General features: G+C 40.4%; 1 protein-coding gene across 2 annotated transcripts in view; it reads right to left on the bottom strand.

Annotated features, from left to right (window-relative positions):
* Nucleotides 1-19053, bottom strand: part of LRBA (LPS responsive beige-like anchor protein) — a 402048-nt gene that overhangs the window by 154717 nt on the left and 228278 nt on the right. The gene's annotated exons all lie outside the window — the stretch shown is intronic.

The raw sequence follows: 19053 nt of genomic DNA, 5'->3' as shown, positions 1-19053 counted from the left end.
AACTTAGAACAGGTGAAATAGAGGTACCAACTCACTCTGAGTGACAACAACGAACACCTACTTTAAATGTTCACAAAGCAAATATACAGAGTCCTGGGCAGTCCACGGAGGCACAATCCAAATAAATGTACCAACATCTTCATGTACTGTGTACCCCATGCTTTATTAACTGCAAATGAAGACAATGAGGATGCTCAAGGAAAATGCTCAGGGCTCTCAGTTATGTAGTGCCAACATTCCGTAAGACTAAATGCGTGACATGGATCAAAGTAGGTCCAGTACAGCTGCTCTCTGGTCTGTGACAGCAAATTATCTTGCCACTGAAACTCATACAATGCATCTGTGTATCACACTTACTCATCAGGCTTCACACCAAAGACCTGCAGAATAGGACACGATGTTACACTGCCTGTGGGGCAACCAAGTGTTTACCTCTTACCCTGAATGAACTATAACACCCCACAGGAGACCATCTTTGCTTTCAACCTGTGTATTTATACCAAAGAAACCCTCTGAAATGCAAGCAAACTCAACTGCTTTTTCAGTAACTCACATGCTCTTTAGTCAAACTTTCATATCACAGATGTCCCCAGAAAATATTGACTCAGTCTCTGGTGTATAACATGCATACTACACTAGCAATCCAGACTGAAAGAATTCATACCTGTGTCCACTGAATCCAGCTATGAAACTTATTCAAGAATCCTGGGGGTCCAAATGTGCCTCCCACCACTTTACTGCATGCCAAAGATTCGTCTTGGTTACTCCGGGTCACTGGAAGGCATTTCTTCAACCTGAAGGTTTCCTTCTAGGGATCCAGCTGATCTGCTGTAGATGATTTCCTGACATATGCAAACATAGCAATGATCCTCCCTTTTTACATACCCTACCTATGTCTCAAGTCACAGTCAACAGAGAGGCTGTATCCATGAGAGAGAATCTTTCAGACTTAATCTCTGTGCAAGTGGGCCCTTCTATTTTATTTCTTCACCCCTATTTTTTATAAACGCACTTAACTGCATTTTCCATTCTGAACATTGTAAAGAAATACCTTTATTTCTATTTTATCCTAGCCTGGATTGAGTTAAGGATGATTTCAAGATAATAGGATACATCAAGGCATTGCTCTCCCAGGAGCATAATAAATCTGTAAACTAGGGTACTAGGGCACATTAGTGCATGCCTCAATTCTCCTCCATGTTCTCCAGAGTATCCAAAGGGTGACAGAACACATGTCCAAAAAGCTGCAGGGGTTGAAAGCTTGTGTCATAGGGGTCAAAAGAAGAAGAACAATCTTTTAATAACTCAGAAGGGCTAACAGGAATGCAGCAAAATGGTGGAGTGTATATCCAAACATGAAAGATCCTCATTGTCATTTGTAACACAAGCCAAATTAAATAAAAAATTATATACAAAGTCTCATGTCTACAAAATGCCTGGGGGAAAGATGACTTTACCTTCCAGGTGAAAAACCTGTAACACTTCCTACAATCCAGAGGACGTACAAGAGAGCAACCCTTGTGAAAAGCAGTCTGAGAGATTCATTTCCACAGCTCTTTAAGCAAACATAAATCCAGACTGCTGCAGTATCACTCTCCCTGGTCAAACAACTGCTGTACCAAACATATCTTCCACTAGCACAAATACCAGGTAATGATATACTGAAAACTATTTCAGGGAGCTCAACCAGCTGAAAATTGGCTCTGTTAGGGTGGGGGGACTCTTTTTTTTAAGCCCAACAGCCTGCTGAACTGGCTCAGCACACACTGCAGAGCTCGTACAGTGTCAGTCAGAGCAGGAACGGCAGGACCACAGCAGCTCAGACCAGATTTCCTTTATGCTACCTGAGGGAGTATGTAGTTGCAAGTCGAACTTTTCTACCCCCAGACACAACATTACACAAACAAAACAGGGAACCCCAAACAGCTTGGTGTAGAATAATGTCCCATTTATTTCTTCCTCACCATACTGACAGGACATAGCAAAATAAATAGCTTTTCTTTAAGAAATTTCTGAAGGTTGCAGAAAGTTTCTGAAGGACCAAAAAAACTGCAAAAACATTCCGTAAAAAAATCTGCAAAAGAACTCCCGTTACTGAGGCTATTTAGATTTTTTTAATACTCACAGTAATAATTAGAGAAATAATCACTAACACCACATGTTAAGAAACTAATTATAGAACCACACATCTATAAGAGTGAGTCCAGTGACAAGTATGTCAAGGTGTAAATTTTTACACATCACACAATCTTTTTTTTAATTTTTTTGTGAGAATTGTTTTTGTTGTTATCCATACAACAGAAAGCTGCATAGTAAAGTGCATATGCCTTCTTTTTAGAAGGCACGAGAACCTGATATTTAATTATAAAGAGTATAAAAGCATGAAGAGCATAACAAAGCTCTTAACAGCTCTTAAGACATCCAGAATACCTGTTTTGTATTGCTGACTAATATTTTAACCACTGCAAGGTGGAAGTGCAAGCTTAGGGAGCGTGGAAGGTTACACACGGTACATTAACTGTATTTTTTTTGTACAATCTACATGCACCCATACAAATAAAAAATGCTTCCTTGGTGAAATAACCACTGCCCTTTCAACAGCTATAGGCAAGTAACTTTCAAGCAGGCAGCTTCACTAGTGGAGTGAATCACAGCTGCAGTGACTTCCTGTCATTCCCTAGAGACCAGAGAGAGAGTTTTCCTAGGTGCTATAAAGGAGGAAAACACAAGTAGTTTACCAAAAGATGATCAAACCAGTCTTCTAAACGGAACATGACCTGTCTTGAGTTTCTGTGACTCATCCTAACTCACACACTGAGTTAGTGTAACAACCCATCCATTTTGCTTAGGGAATGCTGTTGGGTCCAGAAGAAAGGGAATATGAAGGGAAAGATGCATGTGGCCAAGGACTGCCAAGATACACCTCACAAAGAAAATCAATATTCCTCCAGAAAAGTGGCCAGGGTCTCCAGTAAGGTCTTCCAGGTACTACTCTAAATTGAAGAACGGTCTGCTTCAAAACAGAATTAAAAGCTCATCCTATGGTCCAGAGTGTGTCATACATGAACACATAAAAGTTCCTTGTGTATACACAGTGACAAAAGACATGCCCTTGCTTTACCTGTGTATGAATAAATAAATATTTATGGATTTTATTAAAATCGAGGCTAGAATACGTATCATTTGCTCTCAGCAGAAATTTACAGGAGCAAATTCTTTGCAAATACTTGTCAGATTTGGATAAATGTTTGAGATCCACCCTTGCATTTTTTCACTAGCCTACCTTCCTTCTGCAGTGAGGCATAAATTTTCTTTTAAATATACTGCACAGTAGTAAACACTGCTCGTGAATATAAGATTTATAGCACATTAATAAAATCATATAGGCTCACTGGCCTTAAATATATGAGGCACACAATTTAAGTTTTCATGACTACCTCAAAAGAGACCTAGAGTTGCCATGCAGCTTGTTTAAATCTACAGAGTATTTACACCTACACATCAGTCACCTTATACCTATCTCTAATTATTTATTTTCTCCAGTACAGGACAAACTTCTGAAAGATTAATACTACACACTGGGAGTGATATTTATTTTAGTAGTTTAGAATTAAGGAAAAAAAGCAAAGCAACACCTACAAGCAACAAGAGAGCACAGGATTTTAATATTTGCTTCATATGAAAGAGAAATAAAAAACATTTAAGGTTAAATATAATGCTTAAAATGATGAGAGGTAGGAGACAGAACCACAAAAATATCTAGAATCCAGACTTCAGCAGGTAGCAGAATTGTAATACCCTTGAAAAACAAATACCTATGATGCAAAATACAAGCGCTAAACTGTAGAGAGAGTAAAAAATTTCTGAAATATAATTTTCATTGAGAGATATGTATATATATATCTACCTCCACTGACTGGTAAAATTTTATGTCAAATTTTTGTATATCAATTGAAGCAGAAATTGCCCATGAAAAATATTACTTTTTATTAGTCAAACTCAACACTGTGTGAAGGAAAGGTTTCAAATCAATTTTTAAAAAGAATGAAATGTTCTTGTTTTGATTCAAAAAATGCCTTGCTTTTGACTGCTTAGTTAAATTTTGGAGGCTATTGATTATTGCTTTCTGTTATCATTCTCCCCTTCCACCCCAAAAAGTGCTAGGTGATTGATACTTATAGCCAAGGGGTCAAAATAAAAAAAGAAACATTTAACTTCACTTTTTTTTTTTAATAACACTAGTTCACATACATTTTTTGAAGTTTGACTTTGATTCCAGGGGCAGCAGAAAAAATAAGACCTCAAAATTGACATAATGTGAAAAAAGTTTCTTTCTGACTCTGCTGGGATCTTCTTTGTTTTCTAATGATGTAATACAAATGAGTTAAATGAGTTAGTGTGGACTTAGATCAGCACAGGTAAGCTTAGAAAGCAGATCAAGAGTAAAGGAGGCAAATCTTTAAACCTTTAAAGGTTCCCTCTGATTGCCAGAACTTTGCAAATAAGACAAGTCTTCCCTAAATGGGCAACTGAAGACACCTTGTTACAAGGAAAATCTTAGACAAAGACAACACAATCACACTTTCACCAGCTTTTCCTACACCTGACTGAAGCATATGACTAATTAGGGATATATTTGGGATGGATAAGGTACGTAGGACAACCTGGTCTGACCAACTCTGTTCTGTAATAGTCATTACAAGGCAGAAGAAGTTAAAGCAGCCACCCAGCTGCTCTCACTTGCACTGAATGCTAAATTTCCTGCACTGAAGAGTAACTTTCTATTTTGATCTGTCTCCCAAATCAGAAAATCAATTTATTCCTACCATAAGCACCAGTCAACACAAAGACTCTAACATGAAAGCCTATGGGAAAATCAGCAACAGTTCTAATTCTGGAATCCCCAACATACCAAAAACAATTGAAATTATTAACCAAATTGTATCTCAGTCAAAAGCTGATATACATTTTTTTACACCAAGAAACTGAGGCAGAGAACATTCCCAGCAGCTCGAAGAAATCCCATTTGGGATTTACATGCCACTATGGGAGAGCACAGCAAGATCACAGGTAAGCAAAACCAATCCTCACACAACAGGGGGAAGCTGAAGGTTTCCATTCTGCCTGCTGTGTATCAGACATGAGACAGGGGGACCACTAAGCAGGTAGCTCTTTCTTTGCCTTGATTTAATTCAACTGAGAAAACAAAATGGCAGGAAGAATATTCTGAAGAATGGGAAGAAGGAATTTTCCTATCAGTGAAAAATTCACATGCTCATGCACTAGCAAAGAGCAAAAATCAGTGAGGTTTCTTTAGAAAAAGGCTCTTTCAAAACAAGTTTCCATTAAAATCTCTTTTTCTCAGAGTGCAGGTCATTAAACCATTTGATCAGCATACAATACCTAAACAACAGAAAATGTGTTTCGCCAGGAGATTTAGGAGAAGAATACAAGAGTAAAATCTATTTAAATCAGCACAGAAATAGTTTATAATCAGTCTTCAAATTGTCACATGCCATGAATATAATTTGTGGTAGGTAAGAAGATGCCAAAAGGAGCTAACAAGTTTCAAGATGCAAACAATTACACAATTCTGAATTTATATATGAGAATCAGTCCTCAATAAACCCATCCTTGATTTTTGCTGGTTTATTATGCAAATTACACAGAGCAGAACACCATCTCACCAATATCAAATACTAGACACAGTTTGCTTTTCCTAAGAAAGCCTTATCTTTCTGAAGACTTTGGAAGCTGCACACAGGAACAAAAGCTGATTAAGCCCCTCTCACATAAAAAGATGGTTCCCAAATAAAACTAACAACATACAAGGTACCTTATGGTTGTACACAAATACACATAGCAACAGGAAGATAAAAGGTATTTTACTTAGAAGCACATCTTGTTGAACACCAATAATGTGATCAGATCTATAGAGGGTAACAAAGTGAAAACAATGGATGTCCTAAATACATAAAAAGCTGATCCATGCTGGCATAATTTTATAGGAATTTTACCAATGATTTCATAAGAAAATGGCAGAACTGTACTCTGAGGGCTCCTCAAAAAACACCACCTAAAGTTATTGCTTCATCTTAATACATACGAATACTTCTTCCAAATATTCTTATAACATATATGTATATATAATCTCTGTATATTTAAATCTTTTAAATAATAACTTTTAAAAATATTTTAAATAATAACTCTTTGAAAGAATGAGAATTAGTTTTGTATGTTTGTACATCACCTAAAAAGTTCAGTCCTGACTTCACTGGCACAATCTTGATACAGTCATTAAAGTGACTGTAATGCAACTTTCTGTGCAGTAAAATTAGATAATGTACATAATGCATTGCATTCTATTGATTCTGAAATGACATCGTGGAAGAGACTCATACTTAAGAGCGCCACACTCTTCAAAGATCTCAATCATAATTATTTAGCACAACCCAAATGTGGTTATTTTCAGAGTTTACTTATCAACATAGTTTATCTTAACATTATATACATATACAATATTTTCACATTTCCAATATTTAATGCAGTATGCTTTCTTCTGAAAGACAAAAGAAAAGGATTATGATTCTTAGTAGATCCCTTGCAGTATCTCTGGACACTTCCAAAATAGAAATAACAGAAGTGGTAAATGGATTGCAGTGTATCACTAACATCTGTAAAATATTGATCATTTTACTCTCAAATCCTTCAAACATTCGCTGATCCACAACTGCTTACAGACTGGGCCTTAACAACTTAGCACAAACTTATGTTTAGAAAAGCATCCTTTCTGCTCTGCTGTTACCTTAAAATTGAATTCAGAAGTCCCCATATATTCTGCATTTTAGCATTCAGAATTTGGCTATTCTTTTTCATAAAAATAAGCTGGCTCCAAATTATTACTCTCTAGTCTATACTTCATCAAAACTACTGAAGCTCCATTTTATGTTGATGATATGATTTAACCTTCTTACTGTAAAAAATTGTCTTTCTGGTATTAACACTATGAAGCACTCATCTTCTTCCACTTACAAATCACAGACTGGTTTAAAACGCAGAGTGCTTCAAAATTAAAATGAAAGTATCAGGTCTCAAGCAAATTTGTTAAAAAACCAAATTACCACAGTAAGCCTGAATAGATACATGCCTATATTCACGTGTTTTGCATCTTTCACTCCCATTGTACTCAGCATATTACAATATAACATGTGCTTCCCATGACTTAGATTAGCAAGATGATCAGAACAACTTTGAAGTATATTGCATCAGGAACGTGCCATCAACACAGGGGGTTTTATTCAGGTATATTTGATCACACCAAATCGTAATTCTTTACGCCCATTTTAAAACCCAACAAACCCTAGTCCTTAAGACTTTATTTACTAATGCCGTTTATTCCTAAACTGCTGAAAATAACTTGACAAAGCTGATGTTCCAAACAAAGACCACACTTCCTGCTCTTATACGGAATCTGGAACACCATCAATGTTTTGTTCAGCTTGCATAAGTCACAACTGATTGGCCACAGTCCCTGTGGGCATGCCATTTCATCCAGACTGGACGGTTCATTAGTCATAATTACTATAACTGTACAGCAGAGACTGCAGTTTTATCTCATCATACATCTTTGATAAAGCTGCTTCTATTTCTGCTTCATCAGCATATGAAGTTACATTATTGGAGCTTTCATTTTCCAATCTGTGATTAACATTGGTTGTTCTGCTTATGAAATGTGTACCCAAATTCAAATTTTAGATAACGTACAAAGAAAGGCCACGACGTGACCACCGTTTGAACTTTGTGTTAAAAAAATCATGCAGCAGTTATTGCTACAGAGGAAGAATAGATTCTGAAATCACAGAGTGGCTAAGAAAATTTAACCAAGAAAATATCAACAAATCAGTTTGTGAGAGAATGAGGCTGTTGGTTTCTAAAGCAAACTGTGACACATTAGAAAAATCTCTCAGTTCAGTGTGAAGGTTAGACAGAGGAAATTTATGACAACTGCTGGGTCAATCAGCATTTTTCAGGCAATGTTTATACAATTGCAGAAAATGAAAGCCTGCAAACATAAAGAACCATGGTGAAAACTGACAGCCACTGCACTGCTCTCCTGTCAGTAAACAGATGCTAAAACACTTAAATCTAATAAGGACTGTGAATGCAATCTTTAACAAAATGCATTTTAAACATGTAAAAGTCCCACACTAAGGCATTTCCTTGTTGCGGTGCTTGTTGCTGATTTTTACATCTTATTGTGTGATAATAGGAAACACAAAGACTAGTGGTACCATCTGAATGTGCAACGTGTACCCATGATAGGCCACATAAACAGTCATAATCGACAGTTACATGCGGGCACTGAGGCTGCAAAAATCCCAGAGTAATTAGTGTTGTCTGAATGCAATGACATCTGTTTTCTCATGGTCCTCTAGACTTGTCAGGCCAATAAGACGTATATGAAAAAATATGACAAGCATTGCAAATGCCCTTTTGAAAGGTCTCACTTAGGGAAAAGCTGAAGAAATGACACATGCCACCTCTTTTTTGCCAATATACCTAACAGCCAAAGCTTGAAGATTTGAAAAAGGTCTTTTGAGTCATTTTACATTTGACTATGGAAGGTTTATTCAGAACACAGCACCGTGCTTAGGAAAGAATATATTGCATCAGCTTTTGTTCTTTTAAAAAAGCAAGCTTCATTAACAGAAGAGCAATAAAATGTGCCTGTTTACTTCTGACTAGTGTGCCTACATGCCAGTGTCATCACTGTCTCCCTTCTCAATTAAAGCAGATACCAGGTAGCCCACGATATGCACGTGTATGTCTGTATACATACTTTTTTAATCATTATTATTCTTTTTCTTAAAGAGCGCAACAAGAACAGTTTCACAGCTGTGCTTTCTGACATTGCAAAAACACTGCACCCTTTTCATCTGAAGACCTCAGCTTTTGTTTTAGGATTCACGGCCTTCTTCCTTCATCGTGCCTGTCTCCCCCTTCTTCTTCTGGACTGGAGCATGTTTGAGCATGCGTTTTCTCCAAGAAAGACATTAGTCATCATTAACAGAAGCCCTGACACCAAGTCTAAGTGCCTCTCCACAATGACCAAGTGGCAATCATCTTTCTCTTACCCTGTCACTGCTGATTAGGGGTTTCTTTCATGAAAATTTAATTTGTCGCCTTTCTACAGCTCCTTTTTACGTTTCTGCAATAGCACAACATGCCAGCAACACTAAAAATACAGTAAAAGATGCTGTACCTGTTTACACGAAAAGATAAGATTCACACTGCATGGCTGGACTTTTTACCTACTTTAACAAGAAAAAAAGGCCTTGCAAGATGAAGAAAACAACTGATAGAGGAAAAACTCCCATTAAATACCAAAGGGTTCAAACAACCTGGCACATTTTCGGTCCAATTAATGCAAAATTTTTTCCTCCGGAAGACAGCTAGACAGCCCCTTTTTAAAAGCATTGTTCAATAGGCAGATGTAACAATACCTAAACAGATTTTTTTATAACCATATAATTTCATAACTGCTCCAAATGTACAGGTACTCAGGTTTTTAGCTTATACAAATATTTCTTAAAGGATTTCATAATCCAGTGATAAATTTCAACCTCAGTTCTTGAGCCTGTATCAACATTGCTCTTGCAGTTAAAAAGCCAGCCACAAAGAAAAGGGCTTTAGCTGATGCAGACAGATGAAAAAGTTTCGGTCACAGATGATACTTTGCAGCTATTCAATGTACAGGGTCTCAGATTCCTGCTCTGTGTAACATTACAAACATTGTTGAACAAGATACCATAGCAATGAGTTATTTTAAGGAAGTTTTTCAAAACATTTACTCTTCTGCTTTATTTCAATTTGTCTAAAGATTTTTTTTAATTACAAGCACATGCTATTTTGTTAACATCTGTGCACAGCATAAAACCTGACTGAATTCCAGCTTCTGAAAAAATGCAGATAACTTACATCCCTCAAATAAAGTAACAACATTAGAAAACTTCATGAGATTCAGATTAAGATACATAAGTTCATTTAACTTGATTTTCCATACAAGTATATTTAAAAAAAAAAAAAAAACAAACCACCACTTATTACAATTTTTATGTTCTCTCAATATCTTTCAGAATTTAATTAAGTGTAAAGCTAAAATCTGGATCTACCTCTATTAAATTCAGAAATCACAGCTAGTAAAATCCAAGTAATAAAAACTTTATTCAGCTTCCTAAAGTATTTGGTACTCCACTATTGACCCAAAACAGCATTGGTAGTCAGAATAGAAACTGTATTGCTAACACTTTGGATTTATAAGAAACCTTCAATCTCTTTAGTCTCCATATATGAAATTTAAGAAGAGGAAACTAGGAATTAAAAGCGGATTTTGAATGGCAGACTGTGATTGTTGTACTGCTGTGGCAGCATAACCTTGATTAAATGCAGAGCAATACTAAAGTAAAAACAAAGCCCTGCCATGGTAACCTAAATTAACTACTGAACCAGACCCTGCTTACAGAAAGCTGGTGTTTGAAGCTATTTTACTTGAACTCGAGAAAATCTTTGACTTTCTAGAGGGCATAAGATAAAGTTAAGCTTCTTCGGCCGCACACCCACCATTGCTTTGTTCTCTGTGCTCTCCTCGGCTCTTTGCCTGACGAGCCAGGAACGCAGATGTCGAGATCCTTGCTCTGCATCCATGTCAAGTTCAAGTACGGAAGTTTAGCTCTTTGACTCCTACCCCCACCTTCAAGTCACTTGTCAGTAAAAGGTTGGGCGATTTATTGACCACTGCAGGATGCAGACTGTCAGTGCTGAAGGAAATATGAGAGGGGGCTGTCGCTACTGTTCTGGAGCTCATTGATAATGACATACCTGCCTCTGTCACCCATTACCCATACTACAAACTACTTAGACCTAACTGAAAAATCAATAGCCTACTTGCACCGGTTCCTGTGGCTGCCTCCTTTGATTGTCAGCTCCTGTCTAGGGTCAGCACTTACATGAAAGGGGCTGTGACTGCCTGATGCTTTCAGGACAACCTAACGATATGAAACTAGCCAACAGAACAGTAAATTCTGTCCCCCTGCCCTCCTCATCAATTAGGCTTTGACTAGGCTTGCCTGTAGAAACCTGACCTTTTAAGTTTAGGTGAATATGGAACTAGCTGAACACGCCATTGCCCTCAGCACTGAGCCAGGAAATCCACTGACAGGTTAAACAAAACAGAAGGTTGTAACTGTCATAATTTGCATTGCACTTTCACGCCAACAAGGGTGTTATCAGTGGGGGCAAGCCCTGGAACACACAACGCAAGCACCCTAAGTCACTCTCCTCATAAATTTTCAAGTGAAGGGAGATAAAACATAAATTCACAAATGACCACACATTTCAAGTCCCACTTTCTTTCAAGTTCTCACTCTGGAAAACCACAAAGTACATATAAACAATTCCCCTTCCTAGGCACTCTGGCACGCAGATGCCAGTTAGAATGAACTTCCAAGACAGATGATGAACGGGGAAAAGCCACCTGCCTATGCCTCTTAAGAACTCCTGTATTAGGTTTATTCTCTGTTGAATATTTATACACATCAATACGAATCATTAATGGCTTATACACACGCACACACCTGTACTTTGGAGCAGCAGGTAGTCATAAATAATTTAAAAATCCCCGGAGAGCCCTAACTAGCACTTCTGAGCAGCAATCACTAGTACATCCTGCATCTTGGAAGTCCATTAGCAACTCCTAAATATCCCTGTGACTACAACTAAATGATAAATGTTACATTTTAATGCATCTGGCCTCCTTCAAAGAATATTGACAACCATGAAGCAAAGAACTAAACCAAGAAATCTCAAATCCAAAGTGAAGGCTGAACTATAATCTGAAGTTGAATACAAAAGCTTTAGTAACTATATATTGATTTTAAAAAAAATTTAATGGATGAATGCCTTGCTCCTCCTTTCTTCCAAAATAAATAAATAAACAAATATTAAACCCAAATGAAAATATTTTTAAAGTCTCTGATTAGCGCTCCTTTCTTATATATCAATTTTCAAGCAAAACTGATTTTATGTCTTTTTATGCTCCTGCTTCCATAGGCCTACCATCCTCAATATCAGCATTACTGTAAAATGCAGACAGCATGAGTGAGCAAAACACTTTCTACAATTTGAACACTTGAGCTTCTTCATACCATGAAAGGACTGGCCACATCTATGAACTACAATTAATACTACTTTTTTGAAACTCTGAGAAAGCTAGGAATTTCCAATGCACTTTATTCAGTGCATACAGTTAACAGCTGTTAATGTAAATATAACAAACTAGTCCTAGAAATCCCAGGCAAGATTCATAGCAATAATTTAACTAATGTTTTTTACCCTACAGCTGAGCCTTTTCAACTCATGTACCCTTAATATCCTTCTCACACAAAAGCACACGGTGCCAGACATAAGAATGAGCTCTTAGGTAAGTAAGTGATAGGAAAAATGCTGCTGTTTGGTTTTCAAAGTTTAAGACTCAGTTCCAAAAATCCAGATATCCTTGTAAGCTTTACTTCCGAACGCTGCCTCAATACATGCCAGCTGCTGCATTTAGCTTATTTCAAATATACTTTTAGATATCGGTATTGAGAAAGGAAAACTGCCGAATTACAGAAAGGCAAAACCTTTTTTCATTAAAACTTCAGATAATATGTTACACTGCAATAATATTTGTTACACTGTAACATCGTGTTCTAAATCTGCATCAAACAGCACAAATGCAGAGAAAACTCCTCGAAAATAAAAGCACAGAACTGCGTTAAAGCACTTTTAAATAAACAGAACAGCAGTTAGAATTAATATCGCACTCCAAACAAACTACAGAGCAAACACTAGTTAAAAATGGTAGACCTAATTGAGTCTGGATGGTCCCCTTTACAGACCTAATGCAATGATTAACTATGCATCTGGTAGCATGTCAAGTCCTTTTTGTGTGCCTATCTGATAGTGAAGTGAAAGGGCATGGACAGTGTCCAGTCCCAGCAAGCAAATCATTTGGAAGCAGTCATAGCCATAGATCAAAGATTTTTCACTCTATCCAGAGTCTATTTAAACACAGCAACCCAGCCCCTTGTTGCAGACAAAACCAGCTAGAAAATAAGAAAGACTCCTTGGGATACGAAGATAATAAAGGAAGATAGAAGTAGAAAATGAAGAAAAGAAACAGACTGGCAGAACCTTGATTTCCATAGGCCAAGACAGCTGGTTTACATCCTAGTTTTATTTCAGATGGTTAAAGAAAAGGAACAATTTCCATCTCTTAGATCACCAAATATTATTTCAATTAAGCTATGCAGATGGCTTCTATACATTATTTGAGCCAATACAGTTTCCCCTTTCCAGCACCAGGAGATGGTACCTTGAATTACTTTGCGTACAGGTTTTACTTAATTCATAAGAAAATTAAAAAGAAAGAAGCTTATTAACATGAAGAAGTTATTTTGAAATAAGATATGCACAGCAAGATATAAAATAGGAATAGCTATCATTTGATTCTCTCATTAGAAGTAGCAACATAACCCCTGCAATGATTTTATAACTAGTAATATACTACTTTTATGTCAACAGCATTTTCAAAGGATAAAATTTCAATGCTATGAAGTACAATATACAGAAAAGTAGAGGGTTCTAACTGTGCTTTTAATTTGAGTGAGGGAACAGCTAGAAGGCTGTTCGACAGGAATTATTTTTTTTTAATTTTATAAAAATCGCATGCCTTTTCTGTCAGATCCAAAATCAAAACAAAATAATCTTAAAATACAGGGAGGAGAGAGTGAGACTCAATATATTTCATGCTGGTCACCAGTGCTATTGAGAAGATTGAGCCCTCTCTGTTCCCTCCACCCACAACACCCTTTCCCTCGTAGAAACTCCCTGAAAGGTTGTAACCTGTACAGTGGTTGGTGAGAATCAGAGGATTTCATATTGCTCTATGTGGTATTTGAAAAAGCACTTTTAAAAACATAAGCTTATAAACAAGAAGCTTTCACTTCTGGAGCTAGAAATAGACATTTTAAAAGGCTATAGTTTAGGGAATTTTAGGTTAACTTACACACATGCTTCGTCTTGACTAGGCTGCATGAAGATTTTTATCTTCAAAATAGGTGCCTAACCAATAAGATCACACAGGCTACTCTTTGTTGGCATGATCAGGCATATGCTCAGAGATGTGAACATCTAAGGCACCAAACGTAGGAAAGCTACTGACAGAAAGAAAAGCTGTGCCCAAACGCCTGTGAATTAATCCTTTTTTTTCGTTTCCAAAACATGAATTTTGCTTATAATATCTTTTTATTTTTCATACTTTTAAAGAAGTGCTGATTTAGCCTCATAGCATTTTTAAGAACCAGACAAGACATTATCTGCCTAGTCCACCTTGTATTTTTCTCAAGCAAATAAGTGTTATTGCACTCAACTGGAGATCAAGCATATGTCATATGCTCTCATACTTTTTAAAAGTTATGCTATTAATGTAATTAATCAATTATTATAAATAAAAACCAGTCAACATATATGAATTTGGTTATTTCTAATGGATGAAACAGCATGCACCCACCCCAACTGCATCCAAACAAAAGGCCCACATGATGTTTTAACAAGAAGAAAAATTTACAAAAGCACTAAAATTGTTCTTTCTTACTGCACATGTCTGCCTTTCTCTGATTGCCAGCTTATTAAAGGCAAATTTACAAAACAGCATTTGGTATTCAAAGCAGTCTAGAGCTAAAAGAAGTCACCATCAGTCACTATGAGAAAAGAGAAGATGCTACCTTTAATTCAAGGTTCAAGGCATTAGAGAAAACCCTCATTGGCAGATTGCTTATGGTTAAACATCAGATTATGAATATGTTCACATTTTAGGACTGAACAGGAAAGTAAAGGTAAGCTACTTAAAGGAGTAGCTGGAAGCTATCTCCTTCCCACTGAAGAAATGAAATTTAAGGGAGACTTAGAAACATATAAATTATTTAATTACAATACCATTCAATCTTTATGGGAAAAAAAGGTACAAGATTTATGCAACACTCTTAACTGACGAGATGCATTAATGACATGTGCAGAAATGAAATCATCTTTTCTCCTCAGTATGTGCCATCAACTAACTTCATACATACAGACCTTAGAACAGATCAGCAGATAGCAAAGCCAAGCCACGACTTTCAAGAAAAGGTATACACTGTATACCACTGAATGTAAAAGGAATTTTATCTGTCAAACCCACAGCAGCATTTGCTGTAACTATTAACCCGGTTTTGCTGTGGAGAAACACAACGTGCATTACTGAATCATTTCTTTTCAAATCCATACATTCCCTGCAGCAGTTCAAGCTTCATCAGCAGTGCAGGAATGTATGAAAACGACAGGCAAAGGGCACTAGCTCTTTTCCCATACTGTTCTTCTATAAATGGAAGCAGAGTCCTACAAAGCACTTAAAGCTGAGGATGTTTGAAGACTGATCTCCAGGAAAAAAATAATACAATGCTAAGTTCCACGAGCAGATTAATTACTCCGTTTTCTGCAGAACTGTTTCCATTAAATGAAAGGACAGAGAGGAAACCAACAAGTAGAAAATAATGGAATGCTAGTTGGGTCTCATCTACAAAGCTGCCATGAACAAAGCATATACATACACATTCATATTTCATATGCTATTCTTAAAAATACTTCTTACCCTTTCGGGACCACCTGTTCCTGAATTCACTTTTCCCCCTCACTTTCACCAAGGGAGAGAAAAAGGGCAGATTTGGCAGAAATCCTTTAATAGTCTCAAGTCAATTTGATTAAACTTTGATTTGCCTTAAAAATTACACCTTATATCAGCAGCATGTTACAGAAACCTTAAAATACAACGTTCAGAATAAAAAGGCTGTGAAATACGTAACATATGCCATGTGGATAAAGCAACGAACAGATAGGCAATGAAATGCAAGTATGCTATATCATAACACAGCAAGAAACTTGTGTGCTTATTGCTAAAACTCTGAGCTATTTTCTTCTTCTGTTGTTTTAAGGGTTAATACAAACACATAGCATTCTTTTAGGGGAAAAAAAAAAGAAAGAAAGAAAGAAAGAAAGAAAGAAAGAAAAAGTCTTTGTAAATTTAATAGCAGCCCTTCGCTGCTACTTTGCCATCCTCAGCGTGAAGAAAATACCGTGGCACGTACCATGCCTGCACGCCTGGATTTACATGAGCTCGAGCTCCCCGCTGTACCGAGCGGGAGGGGGCAGGAGGAGCCAAGGCAAGAGCAAACACTGCACACCGAGTCCCCTTTCCAGTATCTTTTTACAGAAGCCCTCGTTAACAAAACACTATAGCTCCAGGCAGCGGCATGCTGATGTTGGCACTGCTTAAACCAAACAAACACGATGTTTAACAGTCAAATAAAATGTCCCGCAGCCTCCCTAATGAATTTGTCAAGGACCATCAGATCACCCCCGCCCCTGCCTCATTAACTCAAGTATGATGAGACGGATTATAACGAGGGAATACAGATCAATCGGTCTGAAGACTTCAAGTGGCTTTTAGCCCTGAGAGTTTCCCTCTCTGCGGCACACACACGCACACGGTCTTTTTAATGGAATACAGTATCTCCTGCTGCTGGAGGGGATGCCACTTCGTTTTATACACCATCAAGGAGCTGCTGATGGACTTCTACACTAACATACATAAAAGCAGAGGTGACAAGGGCTCTTCAATTATAGCCTCCTCGGATCCTGTTCCCCCTTCAATTATTCATCCCGGCGAGAGCAAATTCCGCCACAGATGAAGCTGGTCTTAATGCAGTGCGGCCACAAACGCCCAGACACGGGAGAGAAGGGTTTCACGTGCATTATTTGCTGGAAGTGTTTAAGTTTATTGCTCAAATGATGTTTCTAATTAGCGTCGGGGCAATAAATTAAAGTCAGCTTTTGTTTAGCTGATTTATTATTTACTAGAGCTTCAACCTCAGGCAGGAAAATTGGTAATGAATTGTTTTAAATCTGAACACCACTAACGCTACATCATTAGACACCTTATCGCGGACGGGGGCGGGGGGGGAGTGTGGGAGGGGAATCGTTCCCTCCTTCTGCTTTTACCCTGAGAACAGGAACGCGCGTCCCCCCACCCTTGCCCGGGCCGCCTGACGGCTCCGGCATCTCCTCCGCGAACGCGGGAAACCCCAGGGCTGCAGGAAGCGAGACCCCGCGGAGCTTTCTTGCCCACCACTGATCGGAGGGTCGAGGTGCAGAGCGCCTCGCCGGACCGGCGGCGAGTGAGCCCCCGTCCGCCCCGGGAGCTTCGACGGGGCGTGTGAAAAACAGTCGTAGCCCTAAATAACTCTACAATTGCCGGAGGGCGTCCGGAGCCGAGGCGTAGGACCCTCGCTACTCCGCCCGGCCGGCTGAGCCGTCAAGAGAAGCTCCGCGCAGGCGATGCCCGCCCGGTGCTGCCGCCCGCGCCCCGGGGCCTCTGAGCACCCCGAGCGGCCTCGGGGAGGCGGCAGATCCGCCGGCACTTACCCGCGCCCCGCTCCGGCCCGCGCATCCCCGGGACGCCGAGAGACCGTGCGAGCAGCGGCGCCGGCGACTCTGCCCCCGTGGCAGCCTGGCCCCTCTCCCCCATCCCTTTGAAAGTTGCTCTCCTCGGAGCCTTCCCTGGGCTCGTCTCCCTCCCGACGGGGCCGGGCCCGGAGGGGACACCTGACACCGCCGCCCGCCCGGGCCCCGCCAGGACCGGGCTCAGACCCCCGTCTCCGGGTGCAGACTGCCCCGGCGGCACGGATGGAAATCAGGGAGCCGATCCTCTCCTCGCGGAGCGCGGAGCCGCACCGGCGCCGGGCACGTCCGTACTTCTTCTAGCGGTACGGTCGGCAACAAGACATGTTTCTAATTTAAACGCACACAGAAAACAGACGGCGATATTTTCTTTATTAAAATCAGCCAGCTGCGGCGAAAGGAGGGAAGAACAAGAAAAGCGAGCCCCACCGCTGCGAGCGGGTTAACGGGAGGCTCCGCAGGGAGCGGCACATCGCGTCCCGCACGGTCACGGCCCCGGTCCCGCTCCTGGCAGGGCTGCGAGAGTCCAAGGGAGGGCACAGCCTCCAAGGACACACGCACCCGTGGCCCGAGCACAGAAGATGAGGAAAGTGCCCTCTCGTTAGCCTGAGTTCCCGCAGGAGAAACAGTTCTGGCTGCTCTGCAGCAGGTACTGCCCGGGGGCTCCCTCCGAACTGACGTAACGGAGCTACGGCTTTATGTCCGAATCGTTCAATATTCTTATTAATACAAACTTGCATAAAATATCGTTTCCTTTCGAATAACTCAATCCTGCGCTTTAAGTGAATGAACAGAACTTTACGGCAAGAGATTTATCTAAATTAAGGTGACTGGGGGCAGTAAAACAAGGTGCGTGCCACGCCGCCCCGGCGACGGTCTCACTGTCACTGCTGCAAGCCCAGCATTAAGCGGAATAAGATTTATGCCTGCGGCGAAGCACCGTCCCGCCTCTCTCCCGCTTTCCCCGCACACACTGGCGCTGCCGCCGGGTCCCCTCGCAGCGGGCGGAGGGAGCAGCGCGCTCACCTCACCCACCCTTCACCTGCCTCCACGGCGAAGTTGCAGAGGGAGCTTTTTTCCCAACCCGCTCAGACCCTCCCCCTGTCTACCCCATCCCATCCCGACTCCAAGGCCGGCTGATCCCGGGAGCGCGGAGCGGACGGGGCGCGCCCCTTTCCCTTTTCCCCTTTCCCCGGGGCCGCGGCGGGGGCGAGCGCGCGGGCGCGCGGTGTGCGCGCCCCCGCGGTGCCGTGCCCGCCGCCCGCCGCGATTGGCCGCGCCGCTGACAGCTCGGCGGCGATTGGCGGCGCGGCCCCGCCCCGCGCCCGCGCCGCGGCCCCATTCATAAACTACAGCGCCCGGCGGCACCGCCGCCGACACGGAGAGCGAGGGACGCGGGCACACGGCGCTGCAGCAGGAGAGGCGCGGAGAGTGGGAGCCTCGGCGCGCACCTCCAGGGGTGGG

This window comes from Pipra filicauda, unplaced genomic scaffold (genome assembly GCF_003945595.2).
Source record: "Pipra filicauda isolate LSUMZ 115617 unplaced genomic scaffold, ASM394559v2 scaffold8_size5757611_pilon, whole genome shotgun sequence".
NCBI lineage: Eukaryota > Metazoa > Chordata > Aves > Passeriformes > Pipridae > Pipra > Pipra filicauda.
This window is presented reverse-complemented; position numbering and strand designations above follow the sequence as displayed.